Source organism: Chinchilla lanigera, unplaced genomic scaffold, assembly GCF_000276665.1.
Source record: "Chinchilla lanigera isolate Chin_1 unplaced genomic scaffold, ChiLan1.0 scaffold00052, whole genome shotgun sequence".
Lineage (NCBI taxonomy): Eukaryota > Metazoa > Chordata > Mammalia > Rodentia > Chinchillidae > Chinchilla > Chinchilla lanigera.
Genome location: NW_004955453.1, coordinates 11,024,355 through 11,035,632, shown reverse-complemented (window position 1 = coordinate 11,035,632; position 11,278 = coordinate 11,024,355). Strand labels below are relative to the sequence as shown.

Genomic DNA, 11,278 nt, shown 5'->3' with positions numbered 1-11,278 from the left:
AAAAAGACCAAAAAAAAAAAAAAAGAATTTGTAGGGGACTAACACATGTTAATCCATAACAGTAAGCAATACTGATAACTACTTAAATTAAATAGTAATTATGAATAATATTTATTTTAGTGTCTCCTATATGTCAAGTAATGTACAATATGCTTTATATATATGATTTGTAGTCCTCAACATAACTCCATGAGGTGGACACTGCTACCCCATGGTGATTTTCAAAATACTTAACAAGAGATATGTTTCAGCACTGACCAAACAGAGTAGACACTGGCCATAAGCAACCAGGATGGCTCTTGTTCCTATGTATGCTGACTGAGGGGACCCCTGAGTAATCCCATTGCTTAGGCAAAGAGGGGAAGGTAGGAGAGATTAAAGGGACTGTATGTGCCCATGTAGCTGGCTAATGGTAGAGCAGAGAAGCCTTGCCTATCTGATGTGGCATCATTTTGCCTTTCTGTCACCTTGCCAGGAGCTATCTCCTGGAGATCCCCCTATTTCTCCACATCAGTGAATCTGTTAAGCATTTTTCATCACACCCACAGTTCAATGTTCATCTTGAAAGATCTCGGTTCAGGATGGAGGTAGGGCTGGCTCCGGCTCCTTGCAGAGCTGACCCAGACCTAAGTGTCAGGAGGTCTTCTTTGCTGTCCATGTTCATGCCATCTCTATCTGACGCTGTTGTAGGGCTTCTGTACCTCGGTCACTGCATCTGAGTCTCTGAGGTCCATGGCACATCTGTATGAACTCCCACCATCTGTCCACGTGAAAGTGAGCACTGGCTCTTGCTTACCATGCCTATCACATTTCCGTTTGTTCACTTACCTCATCCCCAGTGCTCTCTGAGCACTCCCTTTCTAGGTCTCACTCTCTTTGTACTTCTCCCACCTTAACTGCTGACCTTTCCTTCCTAGGTCTTTCCTCCCCTCTGCAGGAATCTCTTCCTTTTCTGAGTGTTCCTCATCCTCCCGCTTCCTTTATTTCACTCTTTCTTGCTTACATGTTCTCCTTTTCTCTTTCTTCTGATTCGGAACTGTGTGTCTAGTACATACCAAGTGAGCAGTCTCCGCTTTTCATCTCTAGGTTGTAGGAGCATCTCTGTCTCCTAAGCTATCAGCAGCAAGGCATTTTGTGGGACAAGCTGCATTTCTTCATCCATCAGTCACTCAGTCAAGTTCCAGATGCCTTCATTAGAAATTAAATGGCACCATCTCACATCCCATGCTTTACCACGCTCCCTTCCCATGTCTTGTCCAAAGGAAAAGGGAGTGCTTTGTGATCAGTGGATTTGCTGTCACATTCAGACTTTGCTTGGATGCCTCCTCCATTGCTTCATCGAAGTCCCATTGTGCCCAGTATGCTTTGGTCCTGCAGCCTGCTGTATACAGCATGAGTGGAACAAATATTTGTAATACAAGCAGAACTTTGTGGTTAGCGTGAATTTAAAGGTTAGAGTTCTGACAAAGGAAAAGACATTGTTTAATTGCCCTTTGATACACATCGGACGCTGTGTGCTTGCATGGGTGCATGTGTGCGTGCATGCATGTGTGTGTGTGTATGTGTGTGTGTGTGTGTGTGTGTGTGTTTTCTGGGTTAAGTGTAATGAGAAAATTCCAGACCCTGCTTGACAGATGCTTCTGACGATAAGCTCTGCCTTGACTATGCCTCTTGTGCACCTTCTCCTTCCTGGGAAATCCCCTCAACATCTCAGTTTAAGGGTGCAGGGCTAGCTATGTTCCTTTGGCACCATAATGAAATGGCACTGAAGATGTCAGCTTGAGTATCGGAAAACCACTACGATGTTTCTTGAACAGTGGACAACCCTAGGAACAACAAGCCGTGATATTCACAAGCTAAAATATCTGCAGAGGGGACTGCTCTACTCCTTATGCCCCAGCGTTACTCTGGGGAGGGACTCACTTCCCACATTTATCCTGCAGCCATTGACATTCTGAGATCAAGATACATTCTGGATAGTGTAGATCCTAAACCAGAAGCCTCTGAGGCTGTTCCAGGCTGACATTTATCCATTTCTTCATCACCCAACAAGTACTTATTGAGTGTCGCTGCTATGCCTGGTACTATACAGTGCTGAGTGTCCAGGAGCGGAGGAAATGCCCCAGGGCCCTGGCCCTTGAGAGCTGAGAGTCGCTAGCAGATGGCCCCTGGCTCCTTGTGCTGAGTGGTCACCTTGGACACTGTCTGGGCTGATGTGAGTCTGAAGAGCTAAAGGGACAATGAGCCACTCTCGAAGCACTCAGGTGTGGGTCCCAGGGGGCCTCCCTTGCTGGGCCAGAACATTGCAGATGAATTTCAGCTTTGGAAATCTACTTTTGTTGTTGTTGTTTTTGTTGTTGTTCTAGGAATTGAAGTCACAACCTTGTGCTTGCCAGGCAGGTGCTGTGCCGCCGAGCTGTATTCCCAGCTGGAAATCTACTTTGTTTTTTTTTGTTTGTTTGTTTTTTTTCTGGTACCAGGAATCGAACTCATGACCTTGCGCTTGCCAGGCAGGCGCTGTGCCACTGAGCTAAATTCCCAGCCCCGAAATCTACGTTTAATGTGCTAACTTTTTCTGGTTGGGGGAGGCTTTCTTTCTGCAGGGCAAAGATGAAAAACAAAAGCTCCATACGCAAAATCTATCAAAAGGTCTGTGCTTCAGAAATCATTGTCAGCATGCAATCTCTTTAACGGATGCTTGTCACTTGCTGGGATCTCTGAACTCTCGGCCAAAAAAAAAAAAAAATGCAGATGACATTTGCTCAAGATGCTACCTCAAATAAATGTGAAAAGGTCACCATCTTTCCCCAAAACTCTCTCCTCCCCCCAAATTGTCTTTTCTGCAGCTTATATTCTTTGGCTGCAGGAGGTATAGGCTCCCTATTACGTCTTGATTCCCTCTGAACATAATCCCATCTGCCTCTAGTGCAGAATTGTCCTAATATTGCCTTTGAAAGGAATTAAAAGTTGTAAAAGCCAACAGTCCTTGGGCTTGTTTTGTTAAAGCTCCAGTCATTCAATGATCAACTTTCTGCCTATTACTTTATCATTGCCATTTATTTGCTTTCGAGTAATTACAAGTCTTAGAGACAGGAAGGCTTAAGCTCAGCAAGTGGATGATTAATGATTCATTTTAACTCCAATGACTAACACAAACAAACTTCCTTTCTTTAAGTGGCACATAGAAGCATAATTCCTCCTTTTCTTTTTCTATTACCCTTATTTTTCAGACAATGTTTAAAGACTGGAGTGAATTGGTATTCTGCTGGCTCCCCCCAAAACTCCTGCTTATTTATCGCCCCCTGAACGCGCTTTAGCTGGTGCGCTGAGAGGTGACTCGACACTGCTGACTGGTGGATGACTCAGTGGTGCTAGCACCTCTGCCTGCGCCTCCTGCTCATGGGGAGCTGGGAGATAAACAACAGCTGAGGGCGGAGGTACAGGCCCAGCGGGCAGCTCCCCAGAGCCAAGCCCTCTCCTCACCCTGACAGGTTAGCTCCTTTGAGAACTGGCCACTGCGTGGCTGGAGAAGGTATTTTGTTCTACCGAGAATCTCCCACAGGTGCACACCTGGATCCAGGCTAAACCCTAGTCATAGCAGCTTCAGGTATGAGGTGGGAGGAGGTTATTGGGCAAGCTGGGCCCATGGCCTAATGGCATCAACAGACGTACATTCTTGGAAGCCTTTCATCTTCCGCGGCAACCAGTACCTTAGGGGAGCCATTTTGCTAAGGTTTGGAAAGGAGAGCTCTCCGTGCCGCCCATACACCTTTGAGACTAGTTTCCTCCTGAAGTGGCTGGCAAACGGTGTCCATTGAAAAATTCTTTTCTACCAGTAAACAGTGAGTGGGAAAGAAAGGGTTGAAGAAAAATAATTAAATAAATAACAACAACAACAAAAATAAACCAAAGAAAGAGAAAAGGCTGAGGATGTAGTGAAGACTCTGGGTTTAATCTAGAAAGAGAGACAGTGAGAGACAGAGACAGAGAGACGGAGGGAGACACAGACAGAGACAGAGAATTCTCTTCTGCCAGTTTCCAAATTCAGATAATCATCATCCTTAAACGGACTAATCCATTAAAATGTTGCTTTATTTTACTGCCTGACTTTGCAAAGGTGATTTTAGAAATCATATCACTACACCGAATGATGAAGTTCTTAGTAGAAAGGACATTTTTTGTAGGTCTTACAATAAATTACTTGCATTCAATTTTATGGTTATTTTCTTAAACACTATTATAACATTAACTACGAGTCCTTAATTTTAGTAAATGTTTTCTTCTCAAGCTTCAAAAATATTTCTTTTTAAAACGTACTTTTCCAGGATCCAAGAAATTAGTGTAGAATGAGTACATTAATGGAAATAACAACATTGAGGTTACTGTTATAAAAAATCTTCGAATAAATTCTTTATTTTTAACCTAAGAAAACAAACAGGTGATTCCAACAGAATGTTGATTGCTCGGAGCACAAAGTACTAATGTTGTGATATACACCTAGGAAAATATTACCAAACCTTACTGCGTTATAGATATGGGGGGGGACCTTCTGAGAAAAGCTCTCAGATTTTATTGTTTTCATTTTGAGAATCAGCCAACTGCCAGTTATCTTATCTGTGTGTTTGCCAGCTAAGCTGTGTATTTTATCTTAGCTGTGTATTTGCCAAAGCAAATTGATTTGTGTGGAAACCATTCTTTAGAAGTAATGATAAGAAATCAATCATTCTGCATACCATATCTAGCCATGTAATTTATTGTATGCGTGGCTACCCAGCTTAAGGGAGAGAATAGAAAGGAAAATTCAGCCTTGCAGTCAGACTGTGTGTATAAAGAATCTCTGAGTTCTCCAGGCTCTCTTCTGACTTACTGGGTAACAGACAGCTAACATCCCCCCTCCATTTCTTAGGCTTTTAGTCTATTTTCTAAGATAGAACAGCTCAGGGATTGTCCCTGGCACCGCAGAGGAAGTGGGGCTTACTCTGTCATGCTGGCATGGGACGCCTTCAGATGACTTCTCTATCCAACCTAGCTGCCATGCCAGCTATGCAGTCTGAGAGCACATCTTGCCCAGGAGTCATAAAGTTCGCAGTAAAAGAATGCGAAGCTCCTGCAGCAACAAGTGCAATTACTACTTGCAGAGGAACAGAAATAAATCCTGCCCTCTGAAGAAAATGTATTTTCTAGAGTGTGATTCAGAACTGTGAGTTATTCCTGGGGACTGTGTTGGAAGTTGTTAATGTTTATTACTCAGAACATGTGATAACCTTTCAGAATAAATATCATAAATTTTGTTCTTGTTATAAAAAAAGGGGGGGTACTAAAATAGAACATCTTAATTGTTTCCTGGAACTATAGAAACAATTATATTAACTATAAAAAATGAAAATAAGTAAAATAAAAAATTGAACCATCTTTACTCCCCAAAAGGTAATCACTGTTCAAAGTTTGAAACATCTTTTTCTTCTGTTTTTTCTAATCATAATAAAATCATACTCTCAGATGTTTTGTTTTGTTTTTTTGAGACAAGGTTTTGCTATGCAGTTCAGACTGTCCTTGAACTCACTATGTAGTCCAGGCTGGCCTCGAACTGGAGGCCATCCTTCTGCCTCAGCCTCCTGAGTGCTGGGATTTCAGGCATGCGCCACCACACCTGGCTAAAATCATACTCTCAAGGGTAACAATGCATTACATATACTGTTTTTGCAATGATCTTTGGTCATATAATATTTCTGCATGTCAATCTTGTCTGGAATAAACATTTCACCAGAAGTTATTTTGCAAAACTCAGATTATGGACAATGTTATGAATTTGGGGTAAATATAGGCAGGAGACTGTTTTGGACACAATAATATGGAAAGCACAAAGGCAAAAACCAGTGCTTATTTTCCCTCATGTAAGAACAGTGCTCCAAGTGTGGTGGCACATGCCTGCAATCCCAGCACTCAGGAGGCTGAGGCAGGAGTATTGCTGTGAGTTCAAGGCCGGTCTGTGCTCCATAGTGAATTCAAGGCCAGCCTGAACTACATAGTGAAACCCTGTCTCAAAAAAATAAAAAAGAAAAGGAAAAAGAGAACAGTGCATTTTTCTTAGACTCTGTGATACAGTGTGAATGAAATAGAATGAATAAATAGGGAAGGACCACAGTGATGCTGAGAGGCCCCTTTTCCTCCCTTATGCACGCGCCTCCCACAGGCTGCTGAGCACAGTACAGTGACTTTTTTTATAAGGGCTAAAATTCATAAATTTAATTTTCTGGCACTTACGATTTTTTTAATAGAGGATGGTATTACTGTTACCATTTTCCTTAGGGAAAAATGTACTTCCTGGCAGCCCTTCATCACCAAGTTAACAGGATTTTCCCACCATTTTTATTACAAATTACTCTTGGTATTTGTTTTTCTCTGATCCTGACACAGTAGGGTAATTAGACGACCTACTGAGCGGTGGCCTAGGAGGTGTAATCCTGCTTTGACATTTGCAGTTCGCATTTTTGAAGACAGAGAGTCCAACAGAGCATCTAGTAGACACGCTGGAAAGTGAGTCCCCCGGACATGGTTCTGAGACCCTGGGCTGTGTCCCTTGGGATTGCTTTATCTGGCTGGTGTGTCGCGGGCAATGCCAGGCCTCCCGGCATTTACTGTCCGGAACATATGCAGTGCCGAGACTTTATCTGCCTCCACTGTGCAGCAGAATTCGAATGACTGAAAAATCCGAGATGGTACTAATGTTCTGAAATGTGTGAATTATATAACCTCCTTTCCTAAGGGTGGCAGGAAGCAGAACTCGACAGCACGTTCAAAGCACTGTCTGCAGATGAATCTGCTCCCTGTATCGCTGTCTCTCATCTCCCTTCCCGGGCACATCCTCAGGCATGTACACAGGTGACAGTGTCTGGATGCCAGGGACCTTGCTGTGATACTGCGAGAGGCTTCCTCAGACATAAGCTGAGGAGTCAGAACGGAGGCTGAGTGGCGCTCACTTTGGAGCTCAGGAACACTTGTTCTGTGAAACCAGTTCATCAACACACCCAGCATGTTTCCTTGCACACTTCTGGCTGTGACTTTCACCATCATTTTAATGAGGCCAAGTGCAAACGTTTGCTGTTAGAACAATCGGGGCAGTGTGCTTAAGCCGTCTGCCTGGAAAAACTGTTATGTGTCTGAATAATTTAAAATAGTGCCCCAAGATCGAAACAGAGTGCTAAGAAAGTACGGTGGCTACACCAATCATATCACATTCTTGTTCAAAGCCAAGAAGTACAGCAACAAACACCTAGACACAAAGGGCTCTGGCTATATCCTCCCCATCAGGGGAGCACCTTAATTAGTTTCGCGTTTCTCTTCTTTCCCAGTGTTCTTTGTGTGACCACATTTTAAATTTTCCTGTTTCCAACTTCAAAGATCGCAAAATAAGTTGCCTGTTCTGCATATACTTTTTCATTTAATATATTCTTAAAGATATTTTTAAATGAGATATCTTCACTCTTTTCAAAACAGCTCTATTGAGATATCATTAACATAACATAATTCACATTCACCCATTTAAAGCATAAAATTTAATGTTTTTTTTACTGTATTTAGAGTTTTGCATCCTTCAACACAATCAGTATTATTTTTATTGCCTCCAAAAGAAAACCAGGGGCTGGGGATTTACCTCAGCTGCACAGTGCCTGCCTGGCAAGGGCAAGGTAGTGAGTTCAATTCCTGGTACTGCAAAAAAAAAAAGAAAAAAAAGAAAGAAAATCAGTACCCTTAGCTGCTCTACCCCATAAGCTGCCCACCCCACCCCTACCTCTTTGTCCAAGGTAACCTCTAATCTGCTTTCTTTTTTTTTTTTTTGGTTTTTCTCCGGTACCGGGAACCGAACTCACGACCTTGCGCTTGCCAGGCAGGCACTTTGCTGCTGAGCTAAATCCTCAGCCCCTAATCTGCTTTCTATCTCTACAGTTTGCTATTTAGGACATTTCATACAAAAGGAATCATAAAATACATGGTCTCTTGTGACTGCTTCTTTTGTGTCACACAATGTTTTCAAGGTTCATTCTTGATGCACACCTGTTCTTCTTTATAGCACATAGTATTCTGTTATGCAGAAATGCGACAGTTCATCTGACCAATCACTCCCCTGTTGGACAGTGGATTGCTCCCAGTCATCACTCGTATGAATAAAGTCGCAATGAATACCTTTGAACATGAGTATTTTCCTATGTGTGCTGGTACATATGTATAACATATTCCAAGAACTTGGATTTCTGCACCAGATAATAAACGCAGTTAAAATTTTGTTGGCTTGATGAATTACTGTAGAGCACCTCCATCAGCCATGTTTGAGAAGCTTGTTTTCTCTAGCATTTCTCAGTGTTGGTTGCTTGTTGCCAAAATCATGGGTTTTTGCTAATCTCCAGGTTTCAAAAAAGGCATCCCCATATGGTTTCATTGCACGGTTCTCACAATGATTGAGATTGGTGTCAATATTTATTGACAACTCCTATGAGATCCTTGTTTGAGCTACATTTTTTGGATTTATCTGAGTGCTGACAGACTCCGTCAGGTATGATAATTTGAATTTTTACAGTGTTTGATTCTCACATCTTTTGCATTTTGCATTTTTGTATAGACAGTTACAATGAAGATATATATTTTAAGCATAACTAATTATTTTCATAACATACATAGTGAAAGGAATATAATTTGCTTATTCTCTAATTATTCTCCTCCTAATTTCCTAGATTAATTGAATAAGAAACTATCTTTCACTAGCAATGGTTATTTTGGTTGACAACATAATTGTCCTTATGAAATTATAATTCACAGTAAATGAAAACATCTATAACCTATTAACCAATTGAACTGCTTCATTATATGGTGGATGCCTGCCATGATGCCCATTTGGAAATTCTCAGAAAAATAAGCTCTAAGATTTCCTGAGGAAGAAAAAAAAAAAAAGAAACAAAAGTAAAAACAAACAAAAAACCCAAAATTATTCCTCTGAATACTTTCCCTCTTTCATTAGATATTTTATCAAATGAAGTTTTCTTTTGGAAAATAAATTTTTTAAGGAGTAAGCAAATCTATAGATGTGCTGATTTATTTGTTTTTATTTATTCTTTTTTGTGATTTATTTATTCTTACTGTACTGAAATTCCGAGACTTTTGCACAGGTTATGTGTGTTTTTCCTTGGCACCAAGTTGAGAGAGGTAAACATTTTTTCTCTCAAAAACCACTGCTGGGTAATCTGCATACCTGCAAAGGGGAAGCGGAGGTATCAAAGCAGGACCACAGAAATTCTTGACTGGGTTACCCTTCACCTTCCCAAAAGAATAATGGGAAATGTAGGGCTAGTGGCCAGCCCCGCAGGACTCGGACAGAGATGCTCCTCAAGCAGAACTAGACGCAAGCCCACTCTGACTTCTGAAAAGTCTGTTGTGATGCTTCCCCGAGAGCCAGTCAGAAGATGGACAGCTTCAGATCAAGGTGTCAAGAGTCCTGCTGGGGATTCATTGTTACCTGGGGAAGGAAGGGCAGGAGTCCTCTTCAGATGCCACGGTGTTAGCCTTGCAAAAACTCTTAAAACCCTCAGTACCAGAGGGTAAGAGCCCCAGACAGCTCTCCAGCATTCACACACAGCAGAAGTATGTGCTGTAGACCAGACCCTAAATTCTCTCTGAGAGGCCATATCATTTACTATTAAGCAGTGACAACCAACAAGAATACAATCAATTCTAGTTTTTCATGGTAGCTATGTCCTACAAGGTCACTGTAAACAACAAATTAGCAAATACTAAACCATTTCTCCTCGGGGTAATACACAATCAGGTTCCTGCAAGCCTCTGGTCACAGCTCCAACAGATCATTACATAACCTTGCTTTGTGTATGAACTTGCTGCCAGTACGGTAGGTCACACCTGTACAAATGGTGTCTAACACCTACATTCTCTATTGTGACACAACTGCCCCTGGGTGCTCAGGAATGCAGATAGTGCTTTGGCAGAGGCACCCTTGGAGGCTGTGTTAAACAGTGAAATCAAGAACGACAGCAACAACGAAGCACAAAGATGCAGAACACAAGGACCGCAAAAGAGATGCTTGTGTCTAGCGTGAGTGCTGAAAGAAGGCAGGATGTCTCCTTGTTCTGCCTTGGCTAGAAAGAGCGATGGGGTGGAGGTGTGTGCTCAGTTTGGGGTACAACTGAGGAAAAGGAAGTTCCTCTGCACCTTTGAGGAACTTTGCATTGGTCACAGAGCTCAGGGGAGCCTTGAAGCAGAGGGGCCTGGAGGTGTCTGCAAAAAGCCACCTTGGGACCAGCTTGAGTTCTGCTGAGAGTTTCCCCATCATTATCAGTGCGGTGTTCTGCATCTTTGTGCTTTGTTGTTGCTGTCGTTCTTGATTTCACTGTTTAAAACAGCCTCCATGTTTCCCCATCATTATCACAGACATCCTCGATCCTGACCTACCTACTTCAAAGGGATGTGGGAAATCCGAGAGGGGAAATACAGCATGAATTACAAAGGAAAGAGAAAAAAAGGAAGAAAAGAAAAGAAAGGAAAAGAAAAGAAAAGAAAAGAAAAGAAAAGAAAGAAAAGAAAAGGTCAATGGCTATTTTTGTATTTTTGGTGTATTTTTGCATAGATAGAATAGTAGAGGTAATTTTTATTTTTTTGTTTGCATGGCTAATTTGTTTAACAATGATCTCTGTTTGACATATATTATATTTATACTCAGAAAAAAATCTTGAAAAGGCGCAAAGCATCCAGGAGAATAATAAATGCATGTAAAATTGCTTTGGGAAAAAAAAAAAAAACCAAAACATTAAAATGTTAAAGATCACCAAGCGTCACTTTCCTGTAAGAGTACTCGGTCGCAACCTTGGGTTGGAAAAGGGAGGTGAAATTCCAGCCCGCTCTGCGCCGCGCAGGAACACGTGTCCCACCTGGCCCGCCGTTATTCCTGTGGTCAGAGCCGGGCCTGGGGCCCACTGCGCAGGCTGAGAAGCTCCGGCACCGCCGCCCCGCAGCTGCCAGCTCCGCCCTTGACTTCATTTGTGCCGAGAGGAAAACAAAGCGGGCGGAGGGCGAAGTCGCTTCCCCTCCTAACAGGAACTTCTAATATAACACTGGGGGTGGGGTGCGGTGCGGCCAGGGACGGGGATCTAGGGCAGAGTGTGTCTCAGCTTTCCTGCGAGAAGCCCGCACTGTTTGCCCTTGATTCAGTAATGCCGTGTTCACAACGTCAGCTCCTCCAGGTTCCAGGAAATAAACGGAGCCGCTGTGTTCCAAG

At 42.5% G+C, this 11,278-nt stretch overlaps 1 pseudogene; it reads right to left on the bottom strand.

The window, feature by feature from the left end:
• The window catches only part of LOC102011274, a 95,969-nt pseudogene extending 84,929 nt beyond the window's left edge, over positions 1-11,040 (bottom strand).
• Between the last annotated feature and the right edge of the window lie 238 nt (positions 11,041-11,278).